Genomic DNA, 18,280 nt, shown 5'->3' on the forward strand with positions numbered 1-18,280 from the left:
GGACACTTTCTGATCATCCAAGAGGAATCTTATGAGTTTCTGACAATCCCTATTAAGGCTCTCTCAGTGTCTTATGTGTGTAAAGTGCCAGCCAAAGCAAAGCACACACTCTAAGTTTCTTCATTTGTTTAAAAAAAAGTTGAGGGGGTTGGACTATAAAATCAGGGCTTCTTAAATTTTTTCCACTCGAGACCCCTACAGTGCTGGACTATATGACCTCTACAGTCTCTTTCAGAGCTCTCTGTATGTAGATTTAGGGGCCCTGTGATCCCAGCATGTGCCCACCCCTGCAAATGTTGACATGCCAGGATAGATTTGTTTCCTATGGTCTTGGACTCTTAGAATTAAAAATGACCTTGGAGGTCACCTAGTGTAATCCCCCTATGCTGTTGCATAAATTCCTTAAGTAAATGACATAGAAAGAATGTCAACACTGGAATCCCATCAAATCCCATCCAGTGAGCAGTTTTGAAGTGTCTGCTGTGTCCCAGGTGCTCTGCTAGGTACTGAGCATAGAAGGTCAAAAGGAGAACGAGGCCTTGCCTTCAGAAAGCTTACAATTTACAAGGAGAATTAATACAATCCAAAAAGCATTTATTGAGTTCCTACTATGTGCAAATCACTACAGAGGTAAACAAAATGAAAAATAGTCCCTGACCTCAAAGAGCTGGGGCGGGTGGGGGGGGGGAAGTGCGGAGATTGTCAACATTGTCATGTTTAATTCAGCTAGCTTTTATTAAGTACCTACTATGCTTCCCCCCACCCCCCCACCCCCCAGCCTGCACTGTGTTAGGCTCTTGGGATTGAAAGACAAAAGCAATATTGGCTGCCCTTAAGGAGCAAGAAATTATTCTTTACAATAAATTTTGTTGGGATGGCAGGGTCAACATTGTCAGGGATGTTGGGAAGTCAGGGAGGGATTGCTGATAATACCCACTGCAGGTGGAGCTGAGATAGGTATATATTCCTGGTCTGGGGGATAAAGGGTACAAATGTCAGTTTGGGGGGGACAGCCAAGAGCTTCCTACCTTTTCAGTCTTTTTGTTCCCATGTACTCTTCAATTCAGTCACATTGGCCCCTTCACTAGGCCAAGAACTAGACCCGCCCTCTTCCAACGCCAGGTGTTTTCACTTGTCTCCCAAACTTGAACCGTTCCACCTTTTCATCTATGCCTTCCAACTTTCTTCAAGTCTTAGCTAAAATTCCACCTTCTGTGAGAAGCCTTTCCAGGTCTCCCTTAATGCTAATGCCCTTCCTCTGTTGATTAGCAATACCTTAGTGTGTGTGTGTGTGTGTGTGTGTGTGTGTGTGTGTGTGTGGTGTGTATATGTGTATGTGTACATTGTTGTTTGCACGTTCTCCCTTTTCTTTTTCTTCTTCTTCTTCTTTTTTTTTTTGTGAGGAAATTGGGGTTAAGTGACTTGCCCAGAGTCACACTGCTGGTGAGTGCTATGTATCTGATGCAGATCTGAACTCAGGTCCTCCTGACTCTAGGGCTGCTGCTCTATCCATTGTGCCACCTAGCTGCCCCAATGTTCTCCCTTTTTTTGACAGCTTGTTATTTAGTCATTTCATTTGTGTCTAACTGTCCATGACCCAATTTGGAGTTTTCTTGGCAAAGATACCAGAGTGGTTTGCTATTTCCTTTTCCAATTCATTTTACAAATGAGGAACTGAGGTAAACAGAGTTAAGTGACTTGCCCAGGGTCACACAGCTAGTAAGTGTCTGAGACCAGATTTGAACTCAAGAAGATGAGTCTTCCTGCCTCCAGGCCTGGCACTCTATCCACTATACCACCTAGCTCCCCAGTTCTTGACAGCAGAGACTGTCTTTTGTCTTTCTCTGTATCCCTAGTATTTAGCACAGTGCCCGGCACTGTGGAGAGTAATGTTCAGGGAGCCTGGAAAGGTGGGCTGGGGCATAGTAGGTACCTAATAAAGGTGTGTCTGGAGGGTTTTTAAATGCCAAAGCTGATATCATGAGAAAACACAGAATCTAGAGAAAGAAGGCACCTTAGAGATTACTGAGTTCAACTTTTCCATTTTACAGATGAGGAAACTAAGGCCTAGCTAGAAAAGGGAAGTGATCTGCTCAAGGTTACTGAGAACAGAATCATTATCTGAACACCTCGGGTTCAAATACTGACTCTAGATTACATACTCTTTCAACTAGGCTACGACCCCTCCTGGGCCTTGGAACACAGAACTGGTCTAACCATTCACTGGGAAGCTTCTTTTGGGTCTTTTACAGCAGCATAGAGTATTGAGAGGAGCCTGGTATAGATACAGATATAAGTATAGACATAGATATGGGTATTAGGCCAGCCCTAGAGGAGTGGGTCCTGCCTCTGACCTGACTCCATTCTAGCTGTGTGACTATGGGTAACTCACTCAACCTCTCTTTGCCTCAGTTAACTTAAAACTCCTAATTTCAGTTGTTATTGAATCTGTGGAGGGAGTCTTTCCCACTAAGGTCCTGCCTGACTCCTCTTCTTCCTCCTTGCAAAATCCAAACTGGAACAGTGGAGAATGGACTTTGGAGTTTAGACAGATTCATTTTATAGTTGAAACAGATTCGAGGAAAGAAAAGGACTTGCCCCAGATTGTCCTCCTTTAATTGGTCCTATATTTACTTTTTTCCAGGGACTTTTTTCCAGTTTCCAGGGACTGTGTTGGTTATAATCATTTAAATGTACAGGAAATAGACAAATCAGTGTTGAAGTTTGACTCCTGGCCCAAAAGATTAGAAAACTGTGGGACCAGACCATAGCAGGTGCTGAGAGGCCACGAAGTCTAACCCCCTCATTTTGCAGATGAGCAGACCAAGGCAAATCCGTGTCTTTACTACGTCTGTAAAGCCTTCTTTGCTGGCGTGTTGTTATTATTATTTTTTTTTTATGAGCAGTCAGTCCCAAAATAGTTTCCTGGTGTGCTCTGGGGTCAGCCACCCTGTGACAACTGAGCTGACATGCGTGCCTCCCGTGTTCTGGGTCTTGCTGTCCTGAAAATGTTCCCAGCCTTCAGGCACTGGGCAAGAGAAGAGGACAAGGGAGGGGAAGGGCGCAGCTTTGAGATCCCCTGCTCATGTGTGAGAAATCTGAAGGCAGTTCTGGGTCTAATTTTAGCCCAAGGCTTAATCTCCAGGGGGCCTTCAGGGCTCCTGGAATCTAGGAATGTGACTAACATGGGGGAGAGAGATAGTCAGCCTACTTCTTGTCTGCTGCTAGGATTCGGAAAAGAGCCCCAGACCTGGAGGCAGGAGGCCTACGTTAAAATCCTGTTCTGGGTATTGACCTCAGACAAGTCACAGGGTTTGTTTTCTTTATTATCTCAGGTGCTGACCTGGGAGGAAATCTGAGCTTATCCTACTCTGTTCAGCCATTCAAGGAAGAAAATAAGCATTTACTAAACAGCTATGTAGTGCCAAGCCTGGTGCTAAGTGCTTTATAAGTATCTCATCTGAGACAACAATCCTAGGAGGGAGGTGCTATTATTATCCTATTTTACGGATGAGGAAACTGAGGCAGACAGAGATGAGTGACTTGCCCTGGGGCACACAGCTTGTAACTATGAGGCTGGATTTGAAGTCAGGTCTTCCTGACTCCATGTCCCACGATCCGTCCACGGTTAGGCGTTTAGTAATTACTATGGGCCAGGTACTAGCCTAAGTACTAGGGATGAAAAGAAAGGCAAAGAAATGAGTCCTGTCCTCAAGGAACTTCCATTCTAATGGGTGAGACAACATGCAGACAATGACGTACATACAGGATAAATCTCAGAGGAAGGCACTGGGCCTGGGGGTGGGGCTAACTCTTTCCTCTCCTCTCCCTCTCTTCTTAACCCTCTACAGCTTCTGACCTCATTATTCCACCCCAATCCAAAGACCTGTTCTCAATTTCACCTTTGCAGCATCTCTCAAATACGCCCTCTCCTCTCCCCTAACACAGCCACCTGTCTAGTGCAGACTCTTGGCACCTCAGACCTGGACCTTTGCGATAGCCTGCTGGTGGGTCTGCCGGCTTTAAGGAAGCCTCTCCTCACTCCATTCCAGCCTCCATTCAGCAGCCAGAGTCATTTTCCTACAACGCAGATCTGACCACGCCACCGCCCCTCCTCAATAAACTCTTGTGGCTCCCTATCACCTTCGGGGGGATCAAATAGAGAACCCTCTGTCTGGCCTTCAAAGCCTTCCATAACCTAAGCCTTCTTACCTTCCAGCATCTTACTCCCTTCCTTGTACTACGGTATCGAATCATATTGGCTTCCTGGCTCTTCCTGAGCAAGACCAGCCATCTCTCAGCTCCAGGCATTTTCCCAACTGCCTCCTGTTCCTAGAATGCTTGCCTTTCCCCATCCCTGCCTCCTGGCCTCTCTGGCTTCCTTCAAATTCCAACTAAACACCACCTTCTACAAGTAATCTTTCCCAACCTCTCAATTGTATTGCTTAATTATTTCCTATTTATCCTGTAAATAGCTTGCTTTCATATGTGTGTGTGTGTCTGTTTACATGTTGTCCCTCTATTAGATTGTAAGTTCCTTGAGGGCAGGGACTGTCTTTTGCTTCTCTCTGTACCCCTGACACTTAGCTCAGCCTGGCACAGTCAGTGCTTAATAAAGGCTCATTGAGTGAGTGACTGTTAAGGTGATGTTTGAGCAAAGGCTTGAGCACATTTGCTCATTAGTAATGAAGTCAGACATTTCTTCTGCATTTTAGCAGAGGCTCATAGATTTTGAGCTGGCCCAGGCCTCATAGTTTGTTTTGTTCAACCCTTTCATTTTACAGATGAGGGAACGGAGACCTGGAGAGGCTAAGTGAACCAGCAGGCACTCTGGGATGTCCCAGGCTCTGTGCTAGACCTGGGCACACAGAGACAAAGGCCAGGCAGTCCCTAATCTCTAGGGGCTTACATTCTACTGCGGATACAGTAAACAGCACCTAGCTCTGCTAACTATTATCATTATCCTTACCATCATCATCATACCAGGGAATGGTCACTGAGGAAAAAGGGAGCCTGGGGCTAGGGAGTCACAGGGATTATGTGTGAAACCCAAGGGCAGTCAGTCCCAGCCTGGCCCCTTCCTCTAGGAATGGCATCGTTGGTTGGATTATTCCACTCCGAGCAGCAGCAGGGCAGATGGAAAGATGTCCGCCCTGGCTGTGCTCTAGTGACCCAGTGGATGGCTGGATGGGATAAAGCATGGCCTGAGACTGGCTAAATAGAGAGGGCTGAGGTGAAGATGGACTCACTCATTCAGGGGGAAGAGATGGGATTTGAACCCCACACCTTTGATTCCAAATCCACTGCTCTTCCTATTGTGTGGGATACAACTCAAATTTAAAAAAAAAAAACACATTTAGAGGTTTTTCAAGGAGAAACAGAAAGTTAATTTTTATTTGCCATTCTCGAGAATAGGGTGTCCCTCCACCAGGATGCTCTGATGAGGGGAGACAAAAACAGAAACAAAAAAGCCAGGTTAAAATAACCGTAATGGGTAAAGCCCCCTCCCACCAACTGTCCAACACTTGGCTCACAATCTCAACGTGAAACTTTCCCATAGAAACAAATAACAACAAACAATATGCATATCTTACTTATGAATAACAAAGAAACAATATACGTATCCATATTTAGCCCCTTAGTTCTGAAATCATACCAAAAAAGCAATTAAAAATGTGCAGTCAAGCTAGACACTGTACTGTATAGCCTGGTCACCATGACCGAAATATAGCAACAGGTGTAACAACATGATGGGGGGGGGGTTTCAGGGGTTTCAGACTGGGTAAACTTTAGCTGCTGAGATAACAATGGCATAAAAAGGGGGGGGGGATACTTGGGGCTGGATTCCCGTAACTCAGGTGATTTCTAGTAAATTGAAACTTAGGCCTATCAGGCTGCTACGCCTGCCTTGAGTCTAATATAATTTCTATTTATTCTTCTAAAAAGTCTTCACAGGACCCCTCATCCCACTCAGCCTTACCCCAAACCTTAATTACACTGAGGAGTCTTCACTAGGACACCCCATTCAGTATTATACTCCATTGCATACATTCTCTTATTTGGTCTTTACCACAACTCTGTGAACTAGCCAATGTACATCTCAGCATCCCCATTATTGGTGGGGAACCTGAGGCTTAGAAGTGGGTCTTGCCCCGGGTCACGTGACCAGCAAAGTGGCAGAATCTAGGGTCAGGGTGGGGAACCTGTGGCCTTCTAGGTCCTTGGGTGCCGATTTTTGACTGAGTCCAAGTTTTAAAGAACACATTCTGTTATTAAGGGGATTCAAAGTTTGGATTCAAACGGCTGCACTTTAAGACCTAGAGGGCCACATGTGGTCTTGAGGCTGAAGGTTCCCTACCCCGATCTAGGCTCTTGGCTTATTCCTCTAAATCAGAAGTCTTTCCCTCAGAAGCTTTGCTCTTCAAACACCTATCCAGTAAAAGTGAGACATATCCACATAGAAAATAACACACATGAAAGGGCCCTGTCCTCAAAGAGCTCACATTCTAATAAGAGAGATAACACGTGGAGAGAAGATACATACAGAATAGCTGAAAGGTGATCTCAGAGGGGAGGGCATTAGAAACTGAAGGGGTAGGGGTGGGGGACCCAGGATAAGCTTTGAATTTAATCTTAAAGGAGGCCAGGGAAGCTATTCTGGGGTTTGTAACACAGCGTACTCACTTCTGGATGGAAAGGGTAGCTCCCCTCTGTCCATGGTTACAACCTAAGTTGTATTTCTTTCATAATGTTTTCATAGGCATCTGAGGACTTGCTCATATCTCCTTCCTCTAAATTCTTCTGGCATTTTCATACATATACATATACATATATGCATACATATACACATACACATTTATATACCTATAAATAGATACATTTATATCTTTCTAAATACATATACATTTATATCTTTCTAAATACATATACATTTATATCTTTCTAAATACATATACATTTATATCTTTCTAAACACATATACATTATATATATATATATATATATATATATATATATATTTGGGGCTCCTCTCATGCAAACCGTCTGAAGGCTACAGGTTTGAAGCATTTTGTGAGTTAACATTCACATGAGGCCATGGTTCTTGAACGCCCACCAATGTGTTTCCCTTTATTAAGTCAAACAGAAGGTTAAAAGCAAAAGATATTTAATCAAATAATATAGCAAAATGTGACAAGATTTCTCCCATGTACACAGGGGTATACTTTCCCACAGATCAGCACTCTACCAATGTGTGTGTGACACACATGGAACACACTTGGCTAGAAACATGGGGAAGGCATGTGTGTCACATGTAGAAGACACGTTTGACCATACCACGTATAGAGAACATTATGACTAGGGCAACTCATGCTCCCAATGCTGCTGATATACTTTGAGATGTCATTGTGATGTGGGAACCTGCTGGTCATCAGCTATGATGGGCCTTTTTTGGTTTTCCCTAAACTGCTCTCTATTGCCATCTACTGGTCTTCTTTGGAGTTGTAGCTTCTTTCCAATAAGGTGAAGGTTCTCAAATCTTTTTGAATTGTGAATCCCTTTGGCAGCCTGATGAAGCCTATGGGCGTCTTCAGAGAATAATGTTTTTAAATGCAGAAAATAAAATACATAGAATTGCAAGGGAAATCAATTTTACTGGCATGCAATTATCAAAACATAAAAAAAAAGTTAATGAATCCCAGATTAAGAATTCTTACCTTAAGGCAGCTAGGCAACGAACATTTATTAAGCCCTCACTATGTGCCTTGCATTGTGCTAAGGGCTAGGGTTATGAGAACAAGCAAAAAGAGAGTCCACCCTCATGGAGCTTACATTCTATTGTGGGAAGACCATATATAAAAAGAGTGGGAGGGGGGAAGGAAGGTACTGGTGTGAGGGTTATGTGGGTGAAGTCAGAAGAGTCAGAGGGACAGCCAAAAGGGGAATGAAGCATGGCTGGACTGGGGCCATCTCCAAAATGGAGGCTGTGGAAGGAACTCATCCAATGAGAGAAAGGGGCCATCATGGTGAAAACATGTTCTGGAGTTGGGGGAGGGGACAGGGGAGGAAGCCTGAAAATTTCATAGCTATACATCCCCAGAGCTCTGGCCAATCCTTTCCACTCCTCTTTGTCCATCTCTCTCCCTGAGTCTCTGACTGTCTGTTTCTCTGTGTGTGTGTGTGTGTGTGTGTGTGTGTGTGTGTGTGTGTATGACTGTCTCTCTGTCTCCTCTCTGACTCTGTATCTGTCTTTGTCTCTGTCTCCTCCTCCCTCTTTCTGTCTCTTGTATCTCTCTCTCTCTCCAACCAGTTAGCTATCTATAAAAGTCTTTAAAGTATGTTTAAGCGTATCTTTTGAAATGTTCTTTCCTCTGCGGTCGCTCAGACTTTCCTGGCTCAAACTCTGAGTTACAAAGTGAAAGCTAACTCCTATCAGCCCTCTATACCGCTTGCAAGGATCCCCGCTAAAACATCATAGGATTTCCACTTAGCAAAACTACAAAGGAATCAGGTGGAGCTGGGTTGGAGGGATTCTTTTCAATCCTATCATGGGGAGAAAGGGGAATTGTCATGTAAATCAGACCAGAGCAAAATTGAAAAGGCCTAGGTGGATCCAGGTGTGAGACATGAACTCTCAGAAGTGAAGCTTCCTCAAAGGTCAATAATTCTTGATTATTACTTTCGAAATCCTCCCCCCCCCCCAGACCCTGCTTTTAAGCACATAACAGAAAGAATAAGCTCTGCCCCCAACCTGAACTGTTTGCCCTTAGCTTCCCGCCTTTCTCTTGTCTTTGGGATAAGGGAGAAGGGGATAGGAAGAAACTATTTTGCATCTAGAATGTAAGCCCACCTCCCAGTCAATGGGAATAAAGGATAGTGGTGGGCGGGGATTTGTTTGCGTTAGGGTATGTAGTCCCGTTTCCTTTTGCATGCTGTCTCTCTCTCCTATGGGCACCGGAGGAGTAGACAGCTGTCTCAAGAGATTGTAATAAAGGTAACTTTTGCTTGAGAAGTCTCTGAGTTTAATTTGGGTTAGGGTCGCTGTCCCACACACAGGTAGCTAGGTGGAAAAGTGGATAGAGCTCCGACCCACCTGGGGTCAGAAAGACCTGAGTTCAAATATGGCTTCAGACCCTTTCTAGCTGCATGACCCTGGGCAAGTCGCTTCACTCTGTTTGCCTCAGTTTCCTCATCTGTCAAATGAGCTGGAGAAGGAAATGGCAAACTACTATAGTATCTTTGCCAAGAAAACCCCAAATGAAGAGGTGGACCAGACTGAACAACAGGTGGATCCAATGAAGCTATTTACCTTTGTCTGGAGTGAATGGGATGTCCCAGTGAAGACTCCTCAGTGTAATTAAGGTTTGGGATAAGGCTGAGTGGGATGAAGGGTCCCGTGAAAACTTCTTAGAAGAATAAAGAGAAATTGTATTAGACTCAAGGCAAGCATAGCAGCCCGACAGGCTTAAGTTTCGATTGACTAGAAATCACCTGAGTTACGGGAATCCAGCCCCAAGTATCCCCCCCCTTTTTATGCCATTGTTAAGTAGTTGCCAAGCCTGGAACTCCTGAAGAAGCCCCCCCTCCCCCCCTGTATTTTGTTGATGCACCTGTTGCTATATGTCAGTCATGGTGACCTGGCTATACAGTACAGTGTCGAGCTTGACTGCACATCTTTAATTGCTTCTTTGGTATTACTTCAGCAAACTAAGAAATATAGATATGTATATTGTGTTCATTGTTTTGTTTTCAGTTTCTATGGACATTGAGAATGTGAGCCAAATAGTGGCCCGTTGGTGGGAGGGGGGAGTTTTCCCATTAGGGTATTTAATCAGGTCCTTTGCTTCTGTCTGTGTCTCCTTTCATCAGAGTATTCTGGTGGGGGGACATCCAAATCTCGAGGTTTGAAATAATAATAAATTAACTTTCTGTTTCTCCTTGGATACCTCTGTGCATTCTTTAATTTGAGTGGCATCCCACACAGGAGCATTTCATTATAAACCGTCTTACATCTTTCTCCAAACTAATCAGCCAGTCAGTCAATATTCATTTATTAGACACCAACCAGGTGTCAGGTACTTTATCAATACTATTTCATTTGATCCTTACAACAACCCTCTAGGTGATGTTATAATCCCCATTTTAATCGAGACAGAGGTTAAATGACTTGCCCAGGGCCATATAGCTAGTAAGAATCTGAGTTGGATTCTAACACAGGTCTTACTGACTCTGGAGCCAGCCTATCCACTACACCACCAGCGGCCAGGGATGGAGACAACAAGTAAACAAATGTGTTCAGACAAACTATATACAGGATAAATAGGAAATAATTAACAGAGGAAAGGCACTAGAATGAAGATGGATTGGGAAAGACCTTTAGAAGGTGAGATTTTAGCTGGGACTTGAGGGAAGTCAGGAAACCAGGAGGCAGAGGTGAGGAGCTTGAGAATTCCAGGCATTAACCAATCAATCAACAAGAATTTCCACCTGGCTTGGAGGGTACAAAGAAAAAAATTATGTCAGTCCCTGCCCTCAGAGAGCTTGCATTCTATCAGAGAGACCCAAGTAAGAGCACTTAAAGTATACTTAAGAATTGTAAATTCTTTGGAAGGGGTGGAGTAGAGTTCAAGTAGAGGAGATCAGGGAAGGCTTCATGTAGGTGGAAACTGAGCAGAATTTTCAAGGAAACAAAGGATTTGAAAAGGCAGAGAGGAAAAGGCAGTTTATTCCTCACAGCAAAGAGTGGAGGTGGGAGATTGAGCGTGATGAATAGGGCAGTTTAGCTACTCTGTGGGGCTTGAAAAGGTGAGTGGGGTCCAGATTGTGAAGAATTTAAAAGCTCAAATTGTTGTACCAAGAAATCAGCGAGCAAGACCGAGGCATAATTTAAAATATGGATTTATTAATTTAAAATGTGGATTTATTAGCGCACGGCTGCAAGGGGTATGCACATCCTAATCAAGCAGCCCCGATCCGGGGTCAAGCTAGGGTTTATATGGAAAAGAGCATGGGAAAGAAATGCCAGGAACACTGATGAGGTAATCCAAAGGTGCAGGTGTCTTTGGGGGCTATGGATGGGAAAGTACAGGGAGTACACCGGACAAGGAGGGGGATGGATCTTTGAAGTCTGGCAGGAGGAAGAGTTCTTGAGCTGGTCAAGGACACCCCTCTCCCTCTGTCTTGATGAGAGAATGCTCTGCAGCAAGGGAAAGCTTTCTCACACCTAAGGAATTGGGAGGCTTCCAGAGACATGATCTGAGGGCTGGGGCCTGAGCAGCCAGATAAGGGTCATGCTGAGGCCCATGCATGAATAACTGCTAGGCACAGTGTCCTTGGGCTGGGGAATGGTTGTCAGAGACAGTGTTTCTGAGACTAGGGAGAAATTGGGGTATAAGTACAAGCACGCAAGCACCCCATCATTACGGGTCAGAGATCACACAAACCAGACCAGGTGTCCTGGTCTCTGGTATAAACATAATTATCTAAAGCAATTATATTGCAAGCTTTCTTATCCATTTGCGTTGGAGGTACGGGCTATGCTGAGCCATGCAAGAGTACGTTTCACTATTGTTTAGATTTAGGAGGAAAGAGGTCTGGGGCGAGATTAAGCAGCAACTTCTGCTTTCCATGGCCTAAAGGGCCCTACTATCTAAATGGTAAAATAATGTTCTGCGTTACAAAATGACCCTCGAGGCTATGGGGAGTCATTATTGTTTGCTGAGGGGGGAGTGAAATGGACTCTCTAGCTTTGGCAGCAGCAAGTGTAGAATGGGTCTGAGAGGGGAGAGGCTTAAGGCAAATAGGAAACTGCTGCAATAAATAGTGTGTGTGAGAGGTGATAAGGGCAGGAAGAAGGGTGGGGGCCGAAGGGATGGACTTGAGAAATGCTGCGGAGACAGAAACAAGATTTGTCAAATGATTGGATACGTGAAGTCAAGTGAGCAAGCTTTTATTAAGTCCTTACTCTGCCTCAGGCCCTGTGCTCAGCTCGGAATATAAAAACAAACAAAATGAAAGGTGGGCTCCATTCTAGAAGGAGAAGACAACAGGAAAAAGGGAGCAGAGAAGCGGGAGGTGGTGAGGGAAGGCGGCAAAGTCCCTGGAGTGCGGAGCAGAGCCAAGAGAGGACTGAGGATGTACGGCCTGGGCATGGCCTCAAAATGGCAGCTCCAAGAGGCAGTCACCAATGAGACGCTGGGTGGACTGGCTTTGGGACAGAAGGGATTGCCCCACAAGGTGAAAATTAGGCAAAGAAACTAAGAAAGAGAGGTCAAACAGGGAGAAGAGCCAAGAAAGGAGTGTCATGAAAACTCATAGGGAAGAGAATGAGAGCATGGTTAACAGTTTAAAAAAGAAGACAGGTCAAGAAGTTGGAGGACTGAGATGAGGCTGGATTAGAGCCCAGGTCTTCCTGATTCCAAGTGCATCTAGCTCTCTGTCCACTACATGGAATATCCTTGTATCTATCAGTAGTAAAGCATGAGGTGAGGCCCTCAGCGGAGTAGGGTGTGAGGGAGAGAAGATGCTGAGAGACCTGGAAAGTGAAGAGGAGGTTGGAAACAGCCTCTACAGAAAGTGGGACAGATAATGGATTACAGAGAAAGTAAAAGAATTATCTGGCAAGAGGGAGGGCCTGGTTGAGATTAAATAACATAAATTTGTGTTGGACCCTGTTGCATGATTTCCTCCTGCTCTATTCAGTGACAGCATATGGGTATGTTATAAAGATGACCCCAGACTCGGTTCCAAAGACTGGTGTCTCAAAGACTTTTTAAATTAAAGAGGTTGAAGTGTGTCCTTTTGATTCCTGGGAGAAGTAGGCACACCTCCTTGGAAGGGGAGAAATGCTTGCATAAAAGAAGCCAGAGCAAGCTTTATAGTTAGTAATTGCCTAACTCCTCCCTTCTGGATCAGGATTGGTCCTAATCCTTCTGGGTTACAATCTTCCTTATATGCCCCACCCTTAATATACATTATGTGCCTAGAATTGTGTTATCACTCCTCCCCCCCCCATGGAGAAGTTAGCCTGTCTGTGCTGATTTCTTATCTACTTGTGTGGAAACCTAACTCTTATTTCTCACAGGTGAGTGTGACGTCCCTATGAAGACTTCTCAGTGTAATTAAGGTTTGGGATAAGACTATCCTAAATTTGTTTGGGGTTTTGTTTTTTTTCTTGGCTAGGCAGTGGGGTTAAGTGACTTGCCCAGGGTCACACAGCTAGTAAGTGTTCTGTGTCTGAGGCCAGATTTGAACTCAGGTCCTCCTGAATCCAGGGCCGGTGTTCTATCCACTGTGCCACCTAGCTGCCCCAAGACTATCCTAAATTTGGAAATAAGTTCAGGAGGCAGGATAGGGTTGAGTATAGATTTCTGTAAGTCCCCTTTTCTCCCAGTGCCACATTAGTAGTTAAAGTTTGCCAAGCCTGAAACCCCCCTGTATTTTGTTGTTACATCTGTCGCTATATTTCAGTCATGATGACCTGGCTACAAAGCATAGTGTCTAGCTTGACTCCACATTTTTAATTGCTTCTTTGATATTATTTCAGCAAATTAAGAAATATAGATATGTATATTGTTTCCTTCGTTCTGTGGTAGAGTTTCAAGTTGAGATTGTGAGCCAAGCAGCAGACAGTTGGTGGGAGGGGACTTTACCGTTAGGGTTATTTAATCTGGCTTTTTTGCTTCTGTCTCTGTCTCCCCTCATCAGATCATCCTGGTGGAGGGACACCCTATTCTCGAAAATAGCAAATAAAAATTAACTTTCTGTTTCTCCTTGAAAAACCTCCAAGAGTGTGTTTTTTTTTTAATTTGAGTTGCATTCCACACACAGGTAAGAGCAGAGAAGGGAGGTGGGAAAAATCTGGGGTTTTATGAGAGGACGTGTGGAGGGAGGGAGAGATGAGAGAGCTAGGGGCCATGTAGGGTTGAATTTAACCCTAGGTTAGACATAGGGAAGGGAGGTAGGTGAGGCTACAGCAGGGGTAGGGATGGGGAAGAGGAAGGGGTAGAGGGATAGAAGACCCTTTGAGAGTCTTGTCTCTCCAGGAAGATCTTCCCCAACTTAGTTCTGAGCACAGAGCTAGGCACACGGAAACAGCTCTGAGGATTTTGGATCGCAGGTACAAGGTTCAGGGTTAATTTATGCTGCCTGGCCTATGTCCTAAGACACACGGGTCCTGAATATTTGGGAGCCCACTCTCCTGAGAGCTTTCTGAATTTTTACAGAAACACAAGGAGCTTTTATAGGCAGATGGCGGGAGAGGTGAGGTGAGGGGCATGAATTGAAGATTCCACTTCAGCCACCTACGGCTCACTCACAGGAAGCCGTGGCTGAGGCCCAGGGAGAACCCGAGTTTAAACTTGCTCCCATGAGGTCATCTGATGAGGGCAATCTAAAAGGCTCTTCCCCTAGGCAGCAGTATTGCATTTACTGAACAGCAGTCCAGCAACTGTACTGCATTTACTCACATAATCCCTCCTTTGTTCAACCTTCCTTTTCAAAAATATTCTGCCTTCTGTATCTGAGGGGGATGTTTCAAGAAAAGGGTGTTACAAACCATAAAAGCACCCCAGAAATTCGAATGACAATTACAAACCACTTCAGGGTCTAACAATTAGAAACCACTAAGGAGCCCCCTTTTGCTCTGGACCCATACACAGGGTCCTGACTTAGCTTAATTCTGTATCAAATTCTAGGATCTCTCCAAAAATGGGAGTTAAAAAGGTGTATAACATAAATCAGGTGTGGGACAGGTATTTATTTCCTACACCCAAAAGAAATGCTAACACAAGAGTGCGTTGGTAGAACAACTTAAAACATGATTCAGTAACTTGTAACTTTCCCAAGAGGCTGAAACTTAAACCTCAGTAGAACATAACTGTTCCGCAGAACTGTGGAACTGCTGAATAGGCATTGTTCTATTTCACTATTGCTCTTCCCTGCCCCCCTCACGTTAGGGGTCTTTCTGCAAACAGGGGCAGGTCTTTCAGCAGACAGAGCTCATCCTCCCAGTGATGGTCTTCCCCTCCAATATCTCTGGAGTAGCTGCCAGGGCTTCCTTTCAATGGGCAGCCAGCACTAAGTGAAGACCCAGGACCTTCTGAGATCAGCTCTAAGCCTGGGTGTATCCATCCTGAGATCCATGTTCAGTCATGTGAGATCAGAGAAGGCAGGTGGAGGCCCAGGCTCGAACTTCCCTTTCAGGGCTCCAACTGCCCCCCAATAGGGGAACGGTTGATCTCCCACTCACAAGATGTCTCACAGCAATATGGTGCCGCCTGGAATATTGAAGGAGGGTGAAAGCAGGGATGTAGCCACTCCTTTTTTAAAGGTTCACTGGGTAATTGAGTCTTCCTGCTCCGTGGCCAATAAATTGCTTCATCACCCCTAAAGAACCCAAATGTTGAGCTGGTACATGGGGTTGGCTGGAAGCAGGTAGGGAAGCTCTGCTACCCCCCCGGTTACACGAGCTATTACTGTTATTGTCATCAACATCTTCCTCACCACTACCACCACCACCATCCTCATCACCGTCATTATTGTCGCTAAGCAGGAGCAGGAAACAGCTCTTGGGGAGTCAAGGTTTAGTTCCTAACCTTAACTTACTCTGTGATCTTGAGAATGTCTATTCCCCTCAGCCTCAATTTCCACAGCTGTAATAATAAAAACACTCTTCTGTGGTGCTTTAACGTTTATAAAGTACTTAACTCACACCAGTACTAGAGAAGGTAGCGTTATTAGTCCCATTTCAAAGATGAGAAAACTGGGGCTGAGAGAGGACAAGTGATTTACTCATGGTCACATGACTAAATAGGTAGGATGTGAACTCAGCTGATCTGCCTTCATTTTTAGATTACTTAAGGGAGCTTGGCTGCCTCAGTAGAGCCCTTAGGCTCTATGTCCTAAGATCCTTTCTAGCTCAGTCTCTGTCCCCCTGTGGTTATGCCAGTGTTTTTTGCTTTAATGCTTATTCTGAAATAACTCTTTAAGGAAAGACCACTGACTTCTGCTTTCTGTCTGTCTGTCTTCGGTGTAACCCTGAGCAGAAAGAGCACTGGATCTTAGAGTCAGGGACTTGAATTTGAATCCTGCCTCTGCTACTAATTCGCTGTGTAACTTTGAGCAGATCACATAACCTCTCTGGGCCTTTCTCATCTGTAAAACAAGGGAGGTGGATGGGATAACCTCTAAGGTCTCTTTCAGCTCTAAAACTGTGCTCCTGTGTCTCTAGCGCTTCACAAATGTTTACTTCTTTTTTTTAAATTTTATTAATTTATTTTGATTTATCAACAATCACTTCCATATGCTTTTGAGTTGAAAATTTTTCTCCCCTCCCCCCTCCCCAAGACAGCCCACAATCTGCTATAGGCTTTACATTTACATTCCTATTAAACCAAACGTTTACTTCTAATAGACACTTTGAGTCCACTTTTAAACACTGAGATCTCTGTTCCACTCCTTCCTTCACATACACCACTTTCTTTTCACAGTTAGAGAATCCCAGAGCTGGAAGGGACCTCACAAGCCACCTAGTCTTCTTACACCTTATAGCCTCCATGTACTCCTCACCCAAGACCCTCCATCTCTCAGCTCTGAACCTTTTCCACTGACCGTCCTCCAAGCCCGAGAAGCTCTAGCTCATTATTTCTCCCTTCTGTATTCCTTGGCTTCCTTCAAGTTCCAACTAAAATCCCACCTTTTCTAGGAAGCCTTTCTCAGTCTCTCTAATTCAAGTGCCTTCTGTCTGTTAATTGTCTCCTGTTTATCCTGTATATAGTTTGTACATATTTGTTTGCTTGTCTTCTCCATTAGACTGTAAGCTCTTTGAGGGCAGAGTGCACGGCATATGGGAAGAGTTTTATAAATGCATATTGACTGACTGATCTAGTCTAACACATCGCTGTAGCGTGGACTCCCTCTACCACATCCCTGACATGTTTCTGCTTGATAACCTTCAGTGACGGGGAACTCATTACCTGTCCGGGATGGAGAACTTCAGCCTTGAGGCCACATGCGGCCTTCTAGGTCCCTGGGTGCCTTTTGACTGAGTCCAAGTTTTACAGAACAAATCCTTTTATCAAGGGGATTTGTTCTGTGAAGTTTGGGTTCAGTCAAAGGGCCACACTTGAGGACCTAGAGGACCATATGTGGCCTCAAGGCTGCAGGTTCCCCACCCCTGACATTTATTCCTAGTGCTTTTCCTCTGTGATCATCCACCATTTATACTTCATATGTCTTGTATGAATATATACATAGTTGTTTGCATGTTACTGATGGGGTGCTTGGGTGCTTGTGCTTGTACTTGTGCCCCAATTTCTCCCTAGTCTCAGAAACACTGTCTCTGACAATCACCCCCCAGCCCAAGGACACTGTGCCTAGCAGTTATTCATGCATGGGCCTCAGCATGACCCTTATCTCTCTCCCTGGTACAGCTACACAGAGCTGGGCTCCTCAGGCCCCAGCCCTCAGATCATGTCTCTGGAAGCCTCCCAATTCCTTAGTAAGTTCCTGTCTTGTGAGAAAGCTTTCCCTTGTTCCCTCAAGACAGAGGGAGAGGGGTGCCTTGGCCAGCCCAAGGAGTTTTGTCCTTGGCCAGCCCAAGGACTCTTCCTCCTGCCAGATTCCTCCGTCATCTCCCTCCCTGTCTGGTATACTCCCTCTACTTTCTCATCCATAGCTCCCAAAGACACCTGGACCTTTAGATTACCTCATCAGTGTCCCTGGCATTCCTTTCCCATGCCCTTTTCCATATAAACCCTAGCTCCATCCTCAGTCTCTTGCAGGTTCCTTAAGAAACCCTGTCTGCTGAAAAGCATAACAATAAATCTTTGCCACCTTGACTTGAAGAATGCTTGAGTCTGTGAATTCATTCCAGATGACCCAGCCTGTAGTCTGGTGTTTGAGGGGTCTCAAACTCTCAGACTGCAACATTACCTCCCCCATTAGATTGTGAGCTCCTTGAGGGTAGGGACTGTTTTGTCTTTCTTTGTAACCTCAGAATTTAGCATTTGCCTGGCACACAGTAGGTGCTTAAATTCTTGATGTTTTCTCCAGGGAAGCCCATCCAATTCCTGGATAGCTCTGGTTCTTCCTTATTACTGGGCTGAAATTTCCTCCAAGGTAACATAATTTCCTTCCCATGCTCTATTGCCCTTCAGGGTTTATCTGAACTAGTCCAATCACCCACTGGCAGCAGAAATTCTTTTCTGAGGGTCAAGAGCTCCTTTGAAATGCACACGTTTAAAGTAATATAGACTGAAGGCAAGGGTGGGGCAAGCTTGGA

The sequence above is a fragment of the Phascolarctos cinereus genome, unplaced genomic scaffold (genome assembly GCF_003287225.1).
Source record: "Phascolarctos cinereus isolate Bilbo 61053 unplaced genomic scaffold, phaCin_HiC Scaffold_4;HRSCAF=312, whole genome shotgun sequence".
NCBI lineage: Eukaryota > Metazoa > Chordata > Mammalia > Diprotodontia > Phascolarctidae > Phascolarctos > Phascolarctos cinereus.